General features: G+C 42.3%; 1 protein-coding gene across 3 annotated transcripts in view; it reads left to right on the top strand.

Annotated features, from left to right (window-relative positions):
* The window catches only part of MSTO1 (misato mitochondrial distribution and morphology regulator 1), a 1020943-nt gene that overhangs the window by 967063 nt on the left and 30360 nt on the right, over positions 1-23520 (top strand). The gene's annotated exons all lie outside the window — the stretch shown is intronic.

Raw genomic sequence — 23520 nt, 5'->3', positions numbered from 1 at the left:
AACAAAGCCATGAGGATGCAACAAGCAAACAATGCAGATGATGGAGCTTCCCCAAAGGTCAGCAGACACTATGAGGTTGGATCAAAGAACTTGGGCTGCAAGAGGCTCTATGTCCCAGGACCATATTTGATCAATGCAGTAAGGATGCCACCACTCCAGAGAGTACATGTCATAAACCGGCCCAGAGGCTCGTCTGAGATTAAGGAAGTGCGGACCTCCGAGAAGGACTTGGGGCTCGTTCCTGCTAGTGCAAGGGAAGAAGACCCCAGTTACAGGTCTCCCCTGTTGAAGCAGAGCTTCGGCAGGAAGTGGTATGGTTTTGTCAATGTAGGTTTCAGCAGCAGTCCTCTGGTGTCCCTCTGTTGTCTCTTCGCCCTTGAATTCTTGTCTCTGGTGTTCAACTAAACAATGGCTCGAAATCCTCTCCGAAATTCTGGTTACGGGTGACCCCACCCCACCCTTGGTCTTCCAACATTAAAAAATAGGTGACTGTCCAATCCTGGACAGCTAGCACCCTCAACAACTGTTCAACAACCATGACATCACTCTGACTGAAATGTGTATTGGAGCCAGACAGCCCCTCCAACCAGTTCCAGCCAATTCCACACACAATGGTCATTTTCTGGGTTTTTTGCAAGATGCCTGTGAAGTGCATGACGTATATAGACGTTCCCCATCTGGCAAGAGAGGAAGTTGGGAAAATGAAAGAACAACAAAAGGTAGGGCTTAAAATCAAGAGGTTTATTCATCTTGATTCACCATTGTGGTAAAATGGCTACTGCATGGTAAAATTACATGGGGCATGCCAGAGCACCTAGAAATGGTTAGGATATTCCACTGCCACCAGCCTATAGGAGTTGCACTGAAAAGTGCAATTGAACCTATTAAAATAAAATAAAAGGGAAAACAGTGTTTCCCTGCAGAGTTTTGCACTACCCTGTAGCTAGTAGTGCTACATGTAAGTAGTATATTGGTATATGCTATTGAAAATTGCTTTCTTTTGTATTTCTTTTTTACCACTAGTGTGTCCAACCAATGCTAACTAGCCCTGGGATACTGTTTCCCAAGGGAGCGCTGGTGGGCCGCCTATCTTGGGTGAGAGGATAGGGAAGAACACTAACCCTACCTAAGTACATAAATGTGTTAAAAGATTCAGCAAAACAAGACAAGAAGAGGCTGAATTGGTGAGCACTGAAAGGAGTAATAGTGTAATTTGTAATGCTCCATTCTCATCTGCTCATAAACTGAATATGTTTTAAAAAAATGGAAGGAGCGGGCCCCCAATTACTTTTCGGGCATCCCTAAAAATGGAGGGTCGACCGGTTTCAGTGGAATTATAATTTCTTTTACCTCTTTCTTCAGGACCATGCAACACTTATCTGTATTTTCTCATAAGCCAATAATCAAAGCTTTGGAGTTTCAAGTCTCACAGTTTTCCAAGTTCCCCTTGTATTTGATTGAATACCAAAGAGTCAGGAACATTAGACATATATGCCACTATTTAACAAATCATCATCACAGATTGTTACTCCTTTCTAAAATCTCATACCCATACTTGGCGCCGAATAGGTGGCTCACCTCATGGTGTTTTCATTATCACCGGTTTCCTTGTTGACAGCAGCCCATTATGTCAACTCGCTGAATTTGATCTTTATGGAATACATTTAATCCTTAATCCAAGGGGTTCTCAAATGTATTAAAATTTGTATTAGTAAGAGTTTTCAAAAGGTTTCCTTCCAAAGCTCCTAGCTAGAAGACTCACCTTCTTAATTAATTTCCTTGCTCACATGGTGAAAAACACATCCAATGGGGAAGCCTTCTATGAGAGCCATCGGTCTCGTAGAAGGCTTCCCCATTGGATGTGTTTTTCTCCATGTGAGCAAGGAAATTAATTAAGAAGGTGAGTGTCTGTGAATATATAGGCCAGGATGTCTAACAAGACACACCTGTGTAAGGCTCCGCTCTTGTAAACTGCATTTGGTCAGAGTGCTAGTGCGACGGCCATCTTGGAGTCAAGTAAGCCCATATAGGTCCTATGTACCCGATGTGTATATCTGTTAAACCAGAGTATGTGTGGAAAAAGTAATACATTATGGATCTGATTACATCAAGCACCGAAGTCACCATACAAATATATCTGTAACTCCATGTATGAAGAGTTTGGCAACATTTTTTTTTTCCAGAGAATGGAGTCACTTCAAATGATAACTCTGTATTTGCCAAATAAGGAAGCAATTTCATTAATAGATGAAATGAATAAGGGCACACCTAGTGAGATACTGTCGTGTTGACTTACTCCGGTCTGAAACTCAATGTTTAGTCATCATACGAGCGCAGCGGCCATCTTGTAGTGAAGCCAGCATAAAAGGGTGCTGATGTGCCTTATATATGTATCTCTTAATCTGCTCAAATCCACAGGCTACAAACCTGAGTATTACCTCCAAAGGAAACATCAATTAGTAAAAATCTGCCACCAGTGACATCCCCACTTCCATTTACTCGATTTCTGGAAGTGAAGTGAGCGGTAGCACTAAAAGTTTAAAACCTCTGGTCAACACTATGCACTAGAGGTTTACAATTGCAAAGAAAAACAACTCCATTAATCGACTCAATAGAAAGAAGAAGTGGCAACTACATAACTATATGGGCCCATGATCGTGTGATACTATTCTCAACACGCTGCAGAAGCCGTATTGGCACTAATGTCAGTCATGCTTTACAGCTGACATCTAAATCAGAGGTGGTTCAAAAATATTTTTGTTTGAACACTTTTACAGAGATGCATTTATGAAAATGCATCCCAGAACTTTACTCCTCCTAGTTCTTGTACTGTCAAACATCAAATGTTATAAAAGGTGTAATGTTTAAATCATGGGCTCTACCTCCTTCCCAGATGTAATAAAATGGTTCTACCATCAATCACGTACAGAAGGTGTGGAGGAGCGCTACATTGTTACCAAGTTCTGCCAACAAATAGCCTCATTCAACCCTTCGGTATTGGTTTTCAGGCAAAAAATCCTGAGATGTTCTCTTTTTTAATAGAAGCGATGATCTATCCCCTCCTCTTTGGGGAAGTTTTATTTTTTCTGTTTTAGTCCACGAAAATCTGTATGCTGATGGTTAATGAAATGTTGAACCATTGGAGCAGTTAATTTCTTTGTTCTGATGCATGATCTGTGCTCACAGATGCAGATCCTTATCCGACGCGTGGTCATTCCCACGTACCGAAGACCACAGATGCATGTGAACAGATATACAACATTTGTGGTGTTACAGTTGGTAAATATTTTTTGACACCATGGATAACGGCAGCCAATAATGTGGGTGCTTCTTTTAGTCTGTAAACAAGAGCTACAGTTCCCACATGGAGCATGTCGGTCGGTCTGCAGGCGTTCCATAGTGTGCCTTGAGATGTTGTATCTTTCTCAGGACAAGTAATGGCAAATGAGTCTTGCAGGTTGCGCCTCAGTTTCACAGCAAATCTAGGTTTTATACACCAAAAAGGATAAATGTGGGGTACATAAGTTCCCCTCATTCGTAGCCATAAGGACTGACAAGTTTCCCTCCCAAACAAATGATTTGAGTCATGGAATGAGGTTAAAAAAGCCCTTCCTGCTGAAAAGCAGTCCAGGATTGCACAAGCCGTTGTTATATGTGCTGGGTTTCCCTATTAAGTTGCAAAGCCGCAAAAAGAAAATATTTCCTACCCCTCAAACCCACCTTGCACAGTCTAGTGACACGGGGAATCTAACCCATTCCTGGATGCATTTCCTGTTCCAGTTAGTTATACATCCTGAACAGACTTTCAGCAGTACAACATTTGGACCCTGGACTGTACTCTGGTGACGGCAAATGCTTGGAGGCTTATGGGCCATCTGTTAGTTGAAAGGGGATAATGGTCTAATATGCCAACCAGCGTTTGAAAGGTAAGTGCCAGGGATGATCTAGCAAATTGTAACGATTTTTTGTAATTCATTTTTCTGTATTTAAATGACAATCTTACAATATTCTGATTCTGAAAAGAAAGTTTTTATTTGCTATTAGTTTCTATTCTCTTGACGCGTGTTTCACCATTTTCACCTGAATGGCTCATCAGGAGAGATTTCCTAGGTTTTTGTACATGTAACAAAAACAAATTGAACAATGTGTTACATGGTTGCATAGATTTCTGACTCAAAAGACAAGTAATTACCTTAAACAATAAAAAAATATATATAAGGGGGGGGTAACTTACCCAATAGTTAAGTATTCTCAAAATAATATTTCTTTTTATAACATTTTGATCACAGATGCATAATTACTTTTCAGTTTGCAGGATCCTCAAGCTGGCAGTTTTAAGGGATGTCCCAAAGAGTAACAAGAGAAAGGAAAGAAATGAAAAAGTAGAGTGAAAAAAGGGATCCAACAAAAGTCCTTAGCGGGAGGCATTTAAGTAGTAAAGGCTTGATGTTGCTTACCTAAATTCGGTTCTTATTTACAGAATTGAATATGATGTGCCCAACAGCATCCTGATGCTTCCTGTTGGACACACAGGATCTGAATGAAAGTGTGCCCATTTTATGCCTCGAAACGAACGCAGTACATGATGACATCATGCGCCGCAGCGCTTGATCACACGGCAGCGTCATGACATTACCATGTCGCGTAATTGCGGTCATTTTGGCTGTGTTTGATAGATCTATTTTAATTATGCAGTGCGCTAGGCTTTTGTCTATTTAACCGTACTAAGCCTTGTTCATCCTTCATGAACAATCAAACTGGTTTCTATTTTGACGTTATATTGTATCCTGTATTGGTTTTACTTACAATAGTTACGGGTAAGAACACATATATAAATGGTTACCCTGTTCTTAAGAGGAAGATGTTTCAACTGATATACACATTATACATGATGGCGATAATCACCAGGAGAGGATTGTTGATAACTATGTAAAGGTATAAATCTTCAAATTTATATACAATATTGATAATTATCTTAAGACGATAATAGAAGTATAAAAAGTCAAAGAAGAAAGAAAAATGAATGAAGAAAAATGGAAAAGAAAAGAAAAAATTCAGAGGTTAAAGGGGACATTAAAGGTGGCCTATGGCAATATGAACATAACATTATGTTGAGCCAATTATACATTTCAGTGTCACAATTTAAACCACTTGTATATGTTTCCATAACACAAATCCATTTGCCTTCTTTTTGGCGCAGGAGGTTTCCTAATTTCCTCCTCTTGGTGGCTGTCTTATGTTTTCTAGTCCAAAAATGTTAAGGTTTTCAATAGCAACGTTTTTGTGTTCTGTGTGCACATGTACAGCAAGAGGATATCTAAGATCTTTGTTCAGTATTGCCTTAGACGCTCAAAGACTCTGTTTTTAAGGGCCCTGATAGTACTCCCAATGTGCATCTGATCCCATAGATAACGTATTTTGTATTACAATTGATGAATTGTCGAATAGTCTTATGTAGTCCGTTTAGAATTAAGATGTCCTTCATGCTGTGATTCATTAGTTGACAAAGTTTACAATTTCCACATTTGTAGTTTCCTTTTATTGGATTTTGGTTAAACATACCATATGGAACTGATCTTGAAATTGGGCTAAGGAAACTAGGACTGATTTTGATTCCTATAGTTGGTGCCCGGTGATAACAGATACTTGGATAGTCTTCCAGATGTTTTTTCATGTTTGGGTCTGTTTGAAGAATGTTCCACTGCTTTTTAAGTATTTTTTTAGTTTTGTGTGTTTTCTAGTTGCATGTTGTAATACATTTTTTCGTTTTGATTGTGTGGTGACCACCTTTGGGTTATCAGTAAGAAGAAAGTCCCTTGAAATGTTATCTGCTTTCCGCACTGGTTCTTGTAAAATCCTAGGATTGTAACCTTGTTGTTTACATTTTGCTAGAATTTTGTCAAGGCTTTCTTGGTATGTTGTTGTACCACAATTTCTTTTTAATCTCAACATTTCACCGTAAGGGATGTTGTTGATAACATGTTTCAGATGGTTAGAGGTTGAATAAAGGAGACTGTTTCCGGCAGATGGTTTTGAATAAAGTCTTGTTTGAATTTGAGAATTTTCCTCATATAGTTACAAGTCTAGGAATTCTATATTGGTTGGACTCTTGCTTAGTAAATGAGAGATTGTAGTCATTGGTGTTGAGGTAGTCCATATATGTTTCCAAAATTGTAGTATCTCCTTCCTAAATAATCAAAATCATCCCCAACATGGTATGTTGCTTGTAAATGATTAGTGATTCCATGCATGTTTGACTTCGAAGTACCCCATTAATAAGGTTGGCATTGGATGGGGCAAACTTTGACCCCATCGCTGTACCTTGAAGTTGCCTGAAAATGTCCTTATCGAAGCAAAATGTTATTTTTTTAGTGAGAATTGGAGCATTGAAAGAATCATCTCATTTTGTTTATAGGATATTGATCGTGATTTCAAAAAGTGTCTTGCACTTGACATACCCTTTTCATGAGGGATGCTAGTGCATAAGGACACTACATCAAGAGTAACAAATCAATAATTAGTTTCCCATGGAATAGAGTTGAGCTGCTGAATGATGTGTTTTGTGTCTTTTACAAAAGATGCCAGTTTAAGAAATATTTATTTTGTAACATTTCCTTCCATTGATGGAACTCGCAGCAATTTGATATGTCCTCTCCTGACTTTTGAGGTAAGTAAAGGCTTTTTGCTTCACTTACCTTGTTCAACTGATTTATTTTGGGGGCACTGATTAGCCCATAAGCTTACCAGTGCAGGAGGACTAAGTCCCATTTCATGATATCTTGTATTGTTTTAATGTAGCGCTCACTACATTACAGTAGAGTGATGTAGGGATACTTTGTATCCCTTTTTTCTTTTGTTTTCTGTAACACCCTATTTGCTTTTTTGGTATGGCCAGGACAGGCTGGTCACAGTGAACTGAGTTTTACACATTTTTTCTTGTACTGCATACTGGCATTTTGAGTAGCATACACTCAATACGGCCGTGCCATATGGGTCCAGTGCTGTCCTTTGCCCATCTTTTTGGCCGACTTCTTGTAATCTCCGGTCACGAAATTCAATATAAGGGCATGCACTTTATGGTCAGGCTTCCCGGGCTAGTCCTTTGTTTTGACTGTCTGATTCCAAAGAAACATTTCAGCCAGGAGATGTCTGTTGTTGGACAGATGTGGGGTTTGTTGCCATCCATGATTGGACAACTTACTATTGGTGGACTAGGGCAGGCTTCATCCTGAATTTTCCATCAATAGATGACAACTGCAGATATTCTAAAGCCAAGAATGGGAAGAATAGCATTTGCTGAAGACCTGGAATACTGCTGCTATGGACACACAGCATTGCCCAAACCATCTCACAGTGAAGTGCTGCTGCCCTTCCTGCGACTAGAGAAAACCCTTGTCAGTGCTTCGACCCTTGAACTGGTGCGACCAACCTGTCCTATGCCCTGCACCAGAAGCCTGTTGTTCGAAGATGTCGGAAGTGTCCCAGGACCATCCTGTAGACTGCCCATCCGTTGATGAGGCCTCCCTGCTGCATCGCTCGCTGTTGCAAGCTAGAGCCTGGGACTCTGCAGGTTGTTTACTTGTTGCCTAAGAGATCTGTTGCTGCTTCTCTCCTGCATGAAAATGGGTCATCCTGGAGCCTGATCATTACCACTACCATGAATCTAGCTTGTTGACCACTGACCAGAGTTTCTTTGCTGCTCCACTTCGACTGTTGTGCCTTGAACGTCTCATTATGTCGTGGGACATGTGTTGGCTGCTGTCCTGAGGTGTATGGACTGTACAACTGCAAGTCTGTCAAAGCCGTCCCAGAACCGGAGATTGGTACCACTGCGTAGTGTAACGAATCGCAGGAATTCTTTCCTTTCTCCTCCTGTGAGGCTAGGGAGGTGAACCCATTACGCAATACCCATTCTAGATGTAGAGTGAAGTGAGATCTCACTATGAGACTCCCCTTGAGGGACAAGGACTCACGTTCCTAAGAGGAACTCCCTAAAGATCCTGCCAAAACACCATCTTTAAGAATTCTTAATAACAATATCTGTGAGGAAAAGGACAATGTGCTATTGCCAACCTACAATGGAAAACCTCCTTGATCACTCCCATTTCACTGAGACGAAGAAAGGGGCGGATGGAGGAAAAGAGAATTTATTAGAGGCCGAGAAAAGGACCAAATTCATATGCTGCGGAAGCTCCATGGCTATGTCAATTCAAAATGGGGATGAGCCTGGGGAAATGAAAACGTAGCCCACAAACTTCAAACGGGGGCATGCTGGCTACAGAGAGCAGCAGCAGAGACTGGGCGTGCAGCGTCCTACAACTGTGAAGAACCGAGAAGTATCGGGTGTGCTACTGCTGGTAGCAAAGACGACAAACAAACTGAAACGGGATGCACGGCATCCTGAAGCCAAGGAGGAGGAAGACACAGATTGGGTGGCATGACCACGGGAGGTCCACGTTGGACCAAGGATCCTGATGACAACATTGAGACCATTCGCTATAAACCAGTACCGAATATACCGGAGCGCCATGTGAGGAGTCTGAAATGTGAGATGGACACAGAGGTATAGTTTTCTCACAAGTTGCCATCGTTATTAAATAGAAAGGGGTGAGGCAAATGCCTTTCTTTCCCTAACCTAACAAGGATGTGCCTGCCTAACAAACTAAGGCTAAAGAAAAATGACAGAGTGTCCCAAAAAGTATCTGACCCTCACACTAACATACGCAACACAATTATGGAAGGTTTGTTTGGCTATATTAAATCCCACAAAATAACATTATCAATTTGAACTCAAAAGTTAGGAGCAGTAATCCTTATGACTAGGGTTGGATTCCCTTACCCTGGCTCAATTCAAGAATATCTGGAACAACGTTCAGTTTCAAGAAAGTTCTGTGAAATAACATTTCATTCAATGTAGCATACAGTATTTTTCATCCAATATCTTTTCACTTGGCAAAGTGATTATCTCTCTTCCAAAGGCTTGCTCAACAATGCAAAGCAATTATTAATGATTCCATAACCTCCAAAAGTATTTTCCTTCCAAATACCTTCTGCTTGATAAAACAAAAGTCTCCTCCTCCAAAGATTAATTCATAAATCAAATTCAAGTGTTCTTGTTAGTAAATCCTACTTCTTCTACACAAACCCTTTAGTCAACCATCACTTACTGAAATGCAACAGCTTATCAAGACAAAGTGATGGAGTCAACACTTCTTTTCTACCACAACCTTTTACCACAACCCACAGTACTTTAAATCGGCTTCTTCTTCCTGGTATACTCGCCTACCAGGACTAACTACAATTGGTTCCTTTCCTGCTGTACTCACCTGCCAGGATAAAACTCCTACTAATTTGTACTCTGTGGTTATGCATGTTCCAAACTCTCCACACTAGAATCACAAATGAGATTTGAACCAACAATTGGTTCTCTTGGTAGATGTTTGGCTTTAGGCAATGCAGGTTACAGTTCTCTCCCCCTTGGTCTCTCATAGGAGGTCTTTGCTCCTATACCCTTTATTCTCTGGCTGTGCAATGGCTTGGCTGCTGGCAATGGATCTAGAGAGCAAAGAGCGGAATACATGACCTCGTTGCTACCGTATTTACCCGCATCATTTAAGAGTATCCCAGAACACATAAGGCGGAGTGGGTAGCAGAGTTTGGCAGTCTGTGGCAGTCCACACGAGAGAAGACACCTTTTATCCTGCTGAGGTCTGTTTTCTCTGTCTATCGAGCTGAGGAGGAGTTCTCTTTTAAAAATTGCCTACAGCCGCAGAGCGGCCGCGGAATTGGGCAGCAGAGTTTGGCAGTCTGCGGCTGTCCACACGAGAGAAAACACCTCGTATCCTGCTGAGGTCTGTTTTCTCTGTCTATCGAGCTGAGGAGGAGTTCACTTTTAAAAACTGCTTGCAGCCGCAGAGCGGCCGCAGAGTTGGGCAGCAGAGTTTGGCAGTCTGCGGCAGTCCACAAGAGAGAAAACACCTCGTATCCTACTGAGGTCTGTTTTCTCTGTCTATCGAGCTGAGGAGGAGTTCACTTTTAAAAACTGCTTGCAGCCGCAGAGCGGCCGCAGAGTTGGGCAGCAGAGTTTGGCAGTCTGCGGCAGTCCACACGAGAGAAAACACCTCGTATCCTGCTGAGGTCTGTTTTCTCTGTCTATCGAGCTGAGGAGGAGTTCACTTTTAAAAACTGCTTGCAGCCGCAGAGCGGCCGCAGAGTTGGGCAGCAGAGTTTGGCAGTCTGCGGCAGTCCACACGAGAGAAAACACCTCGTATCCTGCTGAGGTCTGTTTTCTCTGTCTATCGAGCTGAGGAGGAGTTCACTTTTAAAAACTGCCTGCAGCCGCGGAGCGGCCGCGGAGTTGGGCAGCAGAGTTTGGCAGTCTGCGGCAGTCCGCGGCGGGAGATGGCGGCGAGCGGGAACCTTGAAAAATAATCTGGAAGACGCCTTCACAGCTACAGCCAACGGACAGAAGAACCTGAATTGGACCATCGCAGCCCTTTGAGACCGGCAGACTCAAAAAGAGGTAAGATCCTGCAGGAGGGCAAACTAGCGATGCAAGGAAAGCAAGGGCAGCGGCCGCCCTCGCCCATGGGCAAGCTTCAAAAATGCCCCGTGCCCCAGACAGCAAACGTTTTCTTGCATACCCCTGCCTCGGACCTTGCGAGTAACCCGTCCTTAGAGGGGGGGCGATAAGGTTGCAGGAGTCCGTACCCGACCCTGCCCCTGAAGAAGAGTGGGGAGGTGAGGGACGGGAGGAAGTCACAGGGGGAGTAAGAGAGCAGATGTCCTCCCAACCAGGAGCCGATGACTCTGGGAGCGGGTCAAGAGTGGGTATTGCGGACCCCCCCTCCCGGAACGAAGAGTGGAGTCAAACAGACGGGTCCGCTTCAGATACAGAGAGCAGGACGACACTGAACTAGGAAAAGGAGGGATTTGGCGGCACAGCGTCCGATCCCTCTGTAAAGACTGGAGTTGATAACCAGACAGACAAAAAGGAAGGGAATGGTGTCGCTGTTCTGTCAGATGAACTTGACCAAGAGGGGGTAGGGGGAAAACGTGTAACGGAATTTACCACCCACCCTGTACCCGAGGTTGAAAACCTCCAAAGCCCATTAGCAGTAGGTAATACGTCCTACCACCAAGACTCAGTGCTATGGGAGAAATCGCAGGAAGCATTGGACTCAGCGAGTTTAATGTATAGTGTTGTGAATCTGGAGGAGGAAAAGGACCATTCACAACTAATAGAAAGCCTGCTTAGTTCCACGAATAACGAGGAGAGGAAAGAGCCCACAAGGAAACTAAAAAACAAAGCTACTCTAAAGAAACACCATAAAAAGCTTAACTCAAAGGAGTAGAAACTCACAAAACCTAAAACAAAGAGCACCCTAACAAACCCACCTATCCTCACAAGAAAAACAGGAAAGGGGCAGAATAAACTGGAACCTTAGATGAAAGCAAAACGGATATACATAAAAATTAATCTGACAAACAAGACAATTATAACAAGTCAGCCTACAGTTTTGCACTTCTTTCTGAAAAAACAAAACACAAAGACCCAAAACTTGGGGGAGCTATCAGATGTGGAAATCTTACAGGGAGCAGACATAGATCCCAAGATACAACTGCCAGGCCTGCAAGTTTTCTCATGGTCGGGTCTGTCAAATGTAACAACCAAACAAAACTTGGGAAAAGAGCCCTCCAGTCAAAGTTCACACGGCCCCTGATGGAACGGGATCCCCCTCTCCATTTGTGGTGGAACTAACAGAACAAAATCTCCCTTTGAATTGAATAGAGGCGATCGCCTCTAACACATCGGAGACACAGGGGGGAAGGCATAACGACTCCATCAAGCTTGCCTGAACCCCAAAACAATGTAAAACTTACCACCTCAAAGTTGACAAGTCAACCAAAGAGGATCTTGATACTGGTTGAAACCAGATTATTAATGGGAGAAAGCGTCCAGATAGGAGAAAAACAGGGGGGCGGGGGGAGTCGACACCACTACCACCCGATTTATGTGGAAAAACAGCGCCACCTCTAACCCCAGGGGAAATCCCCCCCCAAAGAACAAACTCCCATAACAAAGCAGAAAGATGGAAACTTCACGACTCCAATGAGCGGAAAAACGTTAACACCAGTGCCCCGGAATAAGAACATATCTGCAGAGCATGAGGCAAACGACTATACTAGAGGGGGTACAAATGGAAACAAATCAATACAACCACCTTTCAAGTCACCGACAAGAAGACGCACTTCTTCAAGATTTATGGAATTCCCACACAAAGAAACCCCTAAAAAAAAAAACGGATTTAATGGCAATAATGTCCACTTTTACAATAGCCTTAGCACATTTCACAAAATTGTATGAGTCACTCAATGACAAGCTCAAGGATCAGACTTCATTACTGGCAATAATGCACACCAAAATGACCTTCTTAGAGAGCTTTATCGCAGCAGTACCAAACTTAAAAGAACTATACAAACCTAGTATCCCTGAAAAACCTAAAGATAGCCAGGAAGGGGGAAAACATCTAAAAGATCAAAAAACAGAAACAATGATAACAGAAATAAGGAATCAAACGACGCAAAAAACTCAACAGAAAGAAGAACAAAATGATAAACTCCATACATTGGAAGGCCTGACACAGGAGAAAGCTGCAATAAAAAAAGATGAACAGCGGAATGCAGGAAAGAGAATGGCATTCGAAGCAACCCACCGAATCATTGTTACAAACGTCACTCCAAGTTGGGGGCCAACATAAAAAATTAGACAGTAAAGACAGTCTTAAGCGAAACGAAACTCAAAATCCAACAATCCGGAAAACCACCAACGGTTGTGTCGTTTTGAAAGCAAAAACATCATCGGAAATAGAGCCATTTCTTAAAGCCAAGTATATACCGGGACAGTCAACACAAAATTTGAAGGGTGAGACACACCCTGTGATTTCGCAGGTTCAGGGGAAAAAACCCGCCCAGAAAAGGAGAGTAATATTTGAATCTCCTGAACCCAAGGCTAAGCTATCTGCAGCAGTTGAGGAAGAAACGGAAGAAGCAGCAGCACACTCTATCCTAGCACAACGGCCACCAACAAACAACTCTTCTCAAAATAACAAAATGGAAGTGGACAGGGTGAATCTACCACTAACCTATCGATTAAGATAACCGTGATTATTGACTTAGAGGAAACCATCAACCTCTCAGATATATCTCAATATTCGGCAGAGGAGGCAGACTCTGAGATAAAACTTATAAAATAACACTCTCAGCAAATACAAACGCCATTGAATAACTCCAGAGATGTCAACTCAAATGGAGTTTCACCACCATTTATCTCGTTAGAGAATAAAAGGTAAAAAATTGACAATGAAGAAAGGAAAAAACGAGATCGCACGAGACTGCAGGAAAAACATATCCCAAGAAAGTTAAGAAACAATCATTCAACGGATAGACTTCAATGAGTACAAGACTTTAAAAAAAGAAAAATACCCTCAAGCGAGAGCACAGCCAGAAGAGTATCTAGGGATGATCAGAGACAGAACTCAAGAGGGCAGTGGGAAGAACATAATGACATTGCTTCAGTGTATACCGTCTTTAAGAACAATCACCTCAGCGGATATCAGGATTGTGGAATTTGCTAAAAAAGGCAAACAGGATAGTGTCTACCTACATATCCCTTCACCGGTGGTGAGAACAACGATCGCGCAAGCTATCTAAAACTTCTGGATTTTGGGATATGAGCTAACAATATAGAACGACCCCAAAGAAACGCGGGAGAAAACATCACGAACAAGATCTCCAACCAGAATGAGAGATGAACAGTGGGGGCATGAACACCTAAACTCCAATAGGAGAGCAGCAGGAACATCTCCAAAAGAGACTTTGATGTTCTCTGTCTTCAAGAGACATGGCTAAGAGATCTGCCAACAATGGACGGTTATGAAATATACCTTTCCCCAGCAGTAAAAGGACTTTCAGGCAGACCATTGTCAGACCTTCTGACAATGCTGCGTTCAAATAAAGATTTACGAGAAACAAAAGTATTAGGATCATCTCTATACCTACTAGTGTTACTATTGAATTGGGAAGGAAGAAACCAGAAAACTTCAGCTCTGAAACCGGAGGACATTATAATAACCAATACTTATTGCAATCCTCTTGCAATAAGTGATGACCAGTTTCTAAAACAAATAAACAACATTTTTGAGAAAATTGACTCGGAACACCAAAATTGACTTTGGAATACCCAAAATTATAACGGCTCAACCAAAATTGATCCTGAAAAACTCCAGCAAAAAAAAAGAGGAATAAAATGGGAGAAATTAGTGAAAACAAAATCCCTACAAAACCTTCATTTCATGATAGAGGAAGATGTTATCCCGATACCAACTTGGGAAAAGGACCTCTCCGCAGCAACCTTAGATTATATCTTTGTAAGTCTTGAATTCTCAACTCATATCACTAACTTTCGAGTCACTCGCACCAAGAACAGTGACCATAACCTGCTTGAGTTCGAATGGAAATCCCAACATGAAATAAGGGAATCAATGAAAATGGAGATCGAAGAATCAAGCGGAAGAATAAGATTAAAAGTAAAACCAGAACATATAACTGTGTTTACCAAAAAATATACGGAAAGAAACAATAACGAAAAGGAGAAAGAACCTGACTATGAACAATACTTAAACATCTACAAACAAAAAGATAGGATTTCAACAACCAAGGGAGGTGAACACACTCATAATTACGACAAGCTCTTGGTTGCCGAACGGAAAAAATTAAGAAAAGTGTAAAGATTGGCAAAAAAGACTAAGGATAAAAAAGATGTGGAAGCAGCTCTGAAAGCAAAAAAACAGTATAAAAACTGGCTGAGCACACGCAGAGCCGCAATGCTCCAAGCAGACGCAGAGCAGATGCTGAGTTTAATTAATGGGCGTAACTCAAGGGATTTCTGGTCACTCATCAAACTAACAATGAATACTCCTCGAAATGTAATCCATAACAGTGTAGGAGAAGGCAAGTGGATTGATCACTTCAGCAACCTCTACAAAAATCCCAATAAAGAGAGGAAGATCTTCAACCACAGAACGGAAGTAAAATGGGCCCTCCCTAAAGATATACCCTCAATCATAACAAGAATCAAGCGGCTGACCACTTCTAGAGCACCCGGCCCAGATGGTCTGACTAACGCCCATTTAAAGGAATCTCCACAGAACCGGGCACTATTTATTAGCAAAGTATTTGATACCATCGTAGAAACAAAATCGATTCCTAAATCTTGGAAAAAGGCTATAATAGTCCCAGTCTACAAGAACGGACCAAAGCAAAATCCAAAGAACTATAGACCAACAGCGTTGTTAGACGTTATTGGGAAAGTATACGGTTCAATCTTACTGGAGATATTCCAGAAATGGGCAACTGAAAACGCACTAATGGACCCTTTTCAATCGGGCTTTGTAAGGAATGCAGGGACCTCGGCCAATATATTCTTGATAAACATCTTGAAAAGTAGAACTAAAGAAGGAAAACCGGGCATATACATGGCCTTCATTGACCTGGTTCAAGCATTTGACCAGGTCAATAGAGAGTGTCTCTGGAAAAAACTAGAAACTAAAGAATGCCCTGGTAACATATTGGAGCAAATTCAAGCACTCTACACAGAGACGTCTCTATCTATCCGTTTGAACCAACAGGGCACGCTGTCAACCCCCATAGAAACAGAAAGAGGGGTTAAGCAGGGTTGCCCCATGGCTCCAATGTTATTTAACGCCTACTTTTCAAAGATTCTGAGACGGAAGTTAGATTATACCCTCCAAAATTGGGTGGAGTCGCATTGTCTCGCCTATTGTACGCAGACGATTTAATTTTATTAGATCAAACGCCAATAGGATTACAAAGACAACTAGATAACTTGAGCAGATACGTTGGAAAAAACAACCTAAAAATCAACAAGAGCAAGACTAAAATCATGACGCTACAAAAAGCTACTACCCCTAACATTCTGTTTACTTGGCACTTGGAAGGTGTTAAGATCCAGACGGTATTAGGGTTCAAATACCTGGGAGTGATCCTGAGCAACAATCAAACAGAAATAAGTATGCAGCTCTATCTTTGGGAAAGAATGAAGAATTTAACGTCACAAGCAAAGATCATTGAAAGGAAATTCTGCCGGTATTCACTTAAACCGATTATACAATTCTATCGAACAAAAGTGATTCAATCAGTAACATATGGGGCTGAGGCTTTCTTTAACATCCCAGGAACATTATGGATAAAGCTGGAAAGTCATTTCTGGAGACAGATACTGAACCTTCCATCTTTTACACCTATAACTTTAATAAGAAGGAAACTATGCATCGTATCTCTACAAAGCATCGTATCAAGGAACAAACTGATGTTATACAGGAAAGTGATTATTCCGGAGCGCTCTAACATCTTTGATATCATCCATAAAGAAGTCTTTGAAACAAACTCTAATACCCTAAAGATCTGGCGTCTGAAAATAACTTCTTTACTTGAAGAAATAGGATCTTCAGAAGAGGAGGTAACTAACAATCCAACAAAAGCAATAACAAGACTAGAAATTCTGGATTGGATAAAGACTCAGGACACAGCGGGGTCATATAAATTAGCGGCGCATGTAACATCGATTAGCAGAATGCTAAACGACACAAAATCGTACCTGAAGATCTTCCCAAATAGACAACATTGTCAAACATTTATGAGAGCACGCCTTAACATCCTGCCGACTAACGAGATGAGATCTATTAGAGGAAAGTCATCTACCAACAATTGCCGTTTCTGCCAGGAAAAGGTGTTTAAAGAAACACTAAGACACCTTCTCTTTAACTGTAAGGGTTTGACTAAACTAAGAACCACACACACATACTACATCTGTTTGAAGGTTCCTCTTTCTATGAAGAACAGGAATGGTGGAAAAGCTAATGGAGGGGGAAGGTACAAAGGAAATAATTGCAGTGACGCAATTCTTTCAACACATTGACTTTGGAAAACCCGGAACCAGCAAGAAGACGAATAAAAAACTAATCAATGAAAGAGGAACCAAGTAGGCGGATTAAGGAACACATCCAAATAATTTGTAAAAGAAAGTGTGCAAACATTTTTTAAATCAAATTTAAAAAAAATTGCTAGTTACAATTGTCTCCCACTTGACATCTCTTTCTGGGAGAGTTGTTCCCAATTTGCCTTTGTATCATTCTTCTCTGGCTTAGGTAATACTGGTTATAATTGTCCCCTGTTTGGAATCCCTCCATAGGAGAGTAGCGCCCAATTTGCCTTATTTCAACTGTTGAGTATTTAAAATATTATTCTCACCTAGCGGTCTCCTTTGGAGCGCCCTGCGGTCACCTGCTTCAGGCCAACTCACTGGTATGTCTTGGTGTCTCCTTCTTACTCAATGGTGTTGCTGCGGGTCTATTCAGGGCCTTGTCTGCTTTTGACACCACCTGTTGGTCTGCTGCCGTGCCCGCCAACCTTCAGTGGAGCCCTCGCAGCTCAGCATACTTTCTGATGCGAATTCAATGCTGGAGCATTTCACGGCATGTCGGGAGCTTCTTACCCACACTGCGTGGCTTGCTTCAGCACCGACTCCTGCTGTACATCCTCTGCATGGCTTCATTTTCCCGACCTCTGCCACATCTAATACACAGAGTTCAGCTGCCACCACAACGCCAACATCAGCTTTGGCTTCTCCCTGCTGCTGCTCTCGTACCTGGAAGTCCTTTTGGTTTTTAAAGGTCCCGCTCAGGTGTTTCCGAATTAAACCACTAGACCGCTCATAACACTTCATGGACTATGAGCCCCTGTTCCTCGTCTCAGTAGTAATGTTCTTGTTTTTTTTTTAGATCAAAATTGTCAGTTTCACAATAAGCCATTAAGGTTTTAAAAACATTAGGGGAATCATTTAGAGAGATCTCCCACTCCCCTCGAGATGAGTCTCGTCCCATGTGATCCTCCCGCATAATACCGCCCCGAGGGTCAGGATCTGGTAGCAGCTGCCTTTCCCTGGCCATGTGAGAAGAGGCCCATGTCAGGGTTTCTGAGATCTATCTCAATAGATTCATCACAGCCATCCAAGACGAAAAAAGGAAGACAAAACGGATGAGAGAAACAGAGACACCTGTCTGGGAAGAAAGGAAGCCAATCCTCACCAGCTGCGAAACCTGGTGACATTAACCCTACAAGCTGAAGGTAATGGGGATAAATGGAGATCCAGAGGAGCGAGAGATAGCAGTTGTTAGAATGTTCATACTCCTCGCAGTCAAGAGAAAGAGAACCTAACAGGAGTGACTGTGAATCATTATAGGAATGTTCACACTTAAGACAGAGAGAATATAAGAAACGTGAATGAGAATCCTTATTGGAGTCCTCCTAATGGTCTTGGTAGAAGGGCTATTAATACCTAACCTCAATATCAAGAGAAGAGGAACAGATATATTTTGGGAAGGTCTCAATATCTGATGAATCCAAAGAAGGCTTAAGAGAATTTAAAAGAACAGACCATAACTGAGAAACCTGAAAACAAGTTGGACTTTGTAGAAATAGACCCAGGGAAGGACAGAATGAGAAATAAGGGCTAGAAACTGATAAATAACACAGAAGGCTATGAGCAAATCATATTAGGGAAGAAAAGAGGGATGATTCCTTATAATAAAATACAAGAGAAGAAATTAGAGCCAACAACTCTGATAAAGGAACTGTATGAATTGATAAAAGTGGTCACCAAAGGATAACTAAAGATCTTACATTGAGAAGTCGGTGAGACGCAAGTCATCAAACCTCAGGAGAAGGGAGTCATTCTCCAAACTTTGAGTTTTTAAGATAGTGGTAGGGTCAGATAGGTTAGAGTTGGACATTTTCAGTTATCGACATTCACTGACAACCGACAAGCACAGTAGCTAGTTTTGTTAGGTAGGCATGCTTTGTATAATGGGAAAAGACAGGCTTTATTCCCATTCTTTAATAAACATCTTTGTAGAATGTCTAATCAGTGTCTGTGTCCTCCTTTTGAACTACAATAGCCAGAGCCAAACCCAACACCATCTTCAGACCGTTCCATGTCATTTCATTGCGGGATAAAACAACAATGGGTTTTTCTCTGTGGATATTTCAACGAGAAAACTCATCGTTTTTTTTATTTATTATTGGGGTGTTCCACCCCAAACCACCCACCCCATTTAATTATTAAACTATCCGAACACCCACACCCCATCTATATATTATATTAACCCCCCTACAAAATTCGATGAGTTTTCACATTGAAATATCAACGGAGAAAAACATAGCGTCCTTTCATCCCACGATGAAAGGATGTTGTACCCTTCAGACACACACTGTGACCTCTGGACCACCATCAAAGGGACCAACAGCAGAAGTAAGTGTCATCACTGCTCCAAGTAACCCCAGGTGTGGGAACTTAGAATAAGGGGTGCAAGTGTACTTAACTATGTGTGCCCCCACCCACCATAGGGATTATATGCAGAAGACAAAGTCCATTCCGTAACACACTCTTGATCAGTGAGGTTGTAGTCAAGGATCCCCCCAGGCTAACCTTTAGTGTTGTGTGATTGAGAGTGTACCCCTAGACTTCTTACTTACCGGTCATATGCAAATGTGCTTGTAATTTTATTTTTTTATTGATTTCAAGTTAGAGACGTCACTTCAAAAATGCAGAAGCAAAAAACGTATCCGATACAACCATCTGAAACTATTTCACCCCACTCACCCCTTTCCCTCCCCCAAGGATTTCCAAAAGCATAACATTTAAAATATGAGCAACCGCGCTTAACTTAGGTCAAGAAGCCGAAGCCTCTGAGGGCGCCACGACTGGACATAATCATTCTTTAGGAAAGTCAGCCTAATCTTGCCTAAATGATCCTAGGTCATTCTGGATCTAATAAAATGCCGGAGCTCCTCCAGGGCCACCAATTCCCAGATCTTTCACACCTAATCGTGATAAGTAGGAATGTGGTTGCTCTTCCAGTTTTTGGCAATGAGGATCCAAGCAGCAGCCAAAAGGATCCATGCAGCTTCCCTATCTGCCTTAGGAAGGTGTGATTCCCCCGGGAGCCATGTTGCTAGCAGGTAAAAGGTGATCATATGCGTTACTGGATAGCCAAACACCCTTTGCAGTGAGTTACCCATTGTTCCCCAGAACGTCTGAACCCTCGGGCAGGTCCACCAAATATGTTGCTGATATCCCTGTTCCCCACATCCCCTCCAGCAACTAGGAGATGTACTAGCATACATGTCATGAAGCGTAGTGGGCATGTAGTGCCATTGCAACCTCATCTTATACCAAATTTCTCTGATATGGATAGCTTTGGAACATTTTGGGATGCTAATCCATAACTCCTCCCATTGCTTTTTAGTGAACCCCCATACAAATAGATTCCTATTTATTTGTATACTGTAACTGTACTTTCAGCGAGGCTTTCACTATTATGCGTTAAAGAGATGAAATAAGATGTTTGAAACCAGAGTGGGTTATATGTCTGGGAGATCCTATATCGATTTTGAAAATATATTGATATAGCTCAAACTCAATATATCGATATATTTTCAAAATCGATGGAGGATAAGACAATATCGTTGACAGACCTATATACATTATTACGTACAATTTTGTATTTACATATTCTTTATATTTACACAGCTTTGGGTATTCTCAAACAGGAAGAGGAGGAACCCTGTATTTGGACTTTATTTTGATCAATTTCCTATAAATAAAGGTAAAAATAAAAATTAAAAAAAAGGAATGGCCACCAAAAAAACCAATAGTTTCAAATGTGCGCTTGCAAGAACCTAATGATAGGGAGGCAGCAGGTGACTGGAAGGTGTATGTGCCTTGCCCTGGCACTATACAGTAAAGTCAAACTGAAGAAGGGTTTTCTCAATCTCACTGCGCCAACACAATAATCCATCATATATTGCTTGAGTTGCAAATGTATTCATGGTTGCAAAGTGAAACAGCCGGACACGTGTTTCGAGCAATCCTTGCTCTTCATCTGAGGCTTATTGGTGATAAAGCAATGATTTGCATCATAATATTCCTGTATTTTAATTCATCGCTGTTGCGGCAATTCTAAGGGAAAGCCCTCCATGCTCAGGGGGTCTATCGTGTAGCGTGGCTGGTTCCTACACGCCAGACCCCCGAGCACAGAGGGCTTTCCCTTACAATTATATTACTGATTATATATATGTCGCTCATCTTCAGATAATTGAAAGGCCTCTTTACATTCCGGCTCATCTTCAGATAATTGAAAGGCCTCTTTACATTCCGGGAAAGATCGTATATGGGGACCATTAAAGAGGTTGTCAACTGATTGCATCCAGCGCTCCTCCCATCTGGCAAAAGCCCTTTCTTCCAAGCGCGGAGTACATTGCGGGTTCCCAAACATGGGCGTGAATGGAGAGGGAAAATTAGGTATGTGATGTCTCCGAACCAGAGTATCGCAGATATTCCCCAACAACCCTGTGATCTGACTGTGATACATTTTCTGCAGCCTATCTTCGGTAGGGAGCCACAGAACCTGTTAGGGAGAATTCTCTCTTTAGGCTGAATTTCCTAACCTAGTGAGTCCCCCAGCAGCTTTGCTGGATTTCTGGAGTTTGTTTTTTCTCCTGCCAAGAGTGAGACTCTTTTTCTCCCACTCTTGGACATGATTTATGGTGTTCCTTTGACTATTAATGTGTTTTATGGGCTATGGGGTCCTTTAATCCATAGGGTCTCATGTGTTTTTACTATGTGTGTTACACAGCACCCTCTATGCAGTGACACAGGGGCGTCATAGTGACACCCCACCATAGACTCCATACCCTGCGACTGACTACTGTCTCCCAGGGCATGTAAAGTCACCATTACTAGTCCCAAATTATTAACAGAAACCGGTACAAACCATCATATTGGGGATGTACTGGTTGGGGCAATTCGATTGCCCCGGCGTCTGTTAGTCGAGGTGGCACGTCTCCGTCCCCCCTGATCGAGTTTTGGCTGGTGGCAGTGGATACTACTTTTTATATTCGACCGCGATTATATCCCTATGGGATTTTCCCATTGTTTGAGGCTACCAACTTTAATTATTTAATTCTCATAGCCTCGAACATACCGCCGGTTTATTTATTTAATATTAATTTGCCGGTTGGTATTTTTTGCCAGGACTCGATTCTAAAATGGTGTTTGTGTTCTCTTCTGTGACTCCAACCCAAGTCGAGCCCTTTGTTCCACATTTTGGTGGGCTTCTCCACAGAAGCCTCCAAAAGTGGTGCCACTCTGTCTGGGTACCACAGAGGGTGTGGGAGGGGGTTTAGGCACCCTGGACTGAGTTACCTTGGTAACTCAAGTCGCACTCTTGTGTGATTTGCCCAAGTGGTGAGCCGGCCGGCTCACCACTTAGCATGTTTGATTGACAGCTAGGCTGAGTGAATGGGGGTGTGCTGCATAAAAGCAGGGCTTTGGGGACTGGAACTTCAGAAGTCGCCACAGGACCTGAGAATCCGACAAGGGAGAAGCTGAGCCGACCTACCACGACGACACCACTGGTGGAGCCCTGCGGAACCGGCTCACCACTTCCCGACGACAGAGAAGATCTCCCGGCTGGAGAGGCTTCCTCCCCTGACTGGTGGGCACAACAAGTTTACCTTCTTTTCCTCGCATCCCAGGACGTCTTGTGGTCGAATTGCCCGTGCCAAGCACCCCGGCAACCGGATAGTCACTTACCACTGGACCGCGAATAAAAGAACTGCTCCTTTTACCTGAGAGCTCCGCGGCTGATTTGTTCTCTGGCAGTGCAACGGACTCCTGTCTTTCTCCCCGATGAGATCCTCTCTTCCCCCGGACGAAGCACCGACTTGCATCCGCTGCCAGGAACAACTGCCCCCGCTGGAGTATTCTCACCGCTTTAAGGTACCATGTCCGCCAGGCCTCCCTTTCTAAAGATTGTTACAAGGTAATAATAATCCCTTAACCTTCTGGACTGGGCTGGCGGCCTTAACCATCTAACTGGTCCCTTTCTTTGGTCCAACTCTTTCTGAACCTTTTCAAGACTTTTTGTGCACTTCAACCATGTGACCTTGGACACATTTCGTTCTGATCCTCTTAAAGTGGATCCGGCCTTCTGAACTCCAACGTCACGGTTTTACTTTGCCTTTCTCTCTTGTTGTTGTGTTCTTGTGAAAGTGTTGGGATCTGTTTAAATTTATACTCTGCTTTTCTCTCCCTTTTTAAAACTATTTATTAGAGTGCCATCTGCGTTAAGTTCTCACTGCTTTCTGAAAGTAAGTGGGGCTTTACTTAAGAATTGTCTAATATTCTTTTAAGGGAGTGTATATCTTTTAGTGACCGTGTTTTTGAACTGCTTAACATTAGTGCCTGTGTTTTTTACTAGATGTGGTTTTAAATAAATAATTATATATCTTTTACACCAAGCTCTCGTCAGTGTTTACTTGTTCTACTGTGTTTTTTTGACCTATTGTGAATACTCTGTATACTGCCTAACTCTTCTT

This window comes from Ambystoma mexicanum, chromosome 1p, assembly GCF_040938575.1.
Source record: "Ambystoma mexicanum isolate Mex_15411 chromosome 1p, UKY_AmexF1_1, whole genome shotgun sequence".
Classification (NCBI taxonomy): Eukaryota; Metazoa; Chordata; class Amphibia; order Caudata; family Ambystomatidae; genus Ambystoma; species Ambystoma mexicanum.
This window is presented reverse-complemented; position numbering and strand designations above follow the sequence as displayed.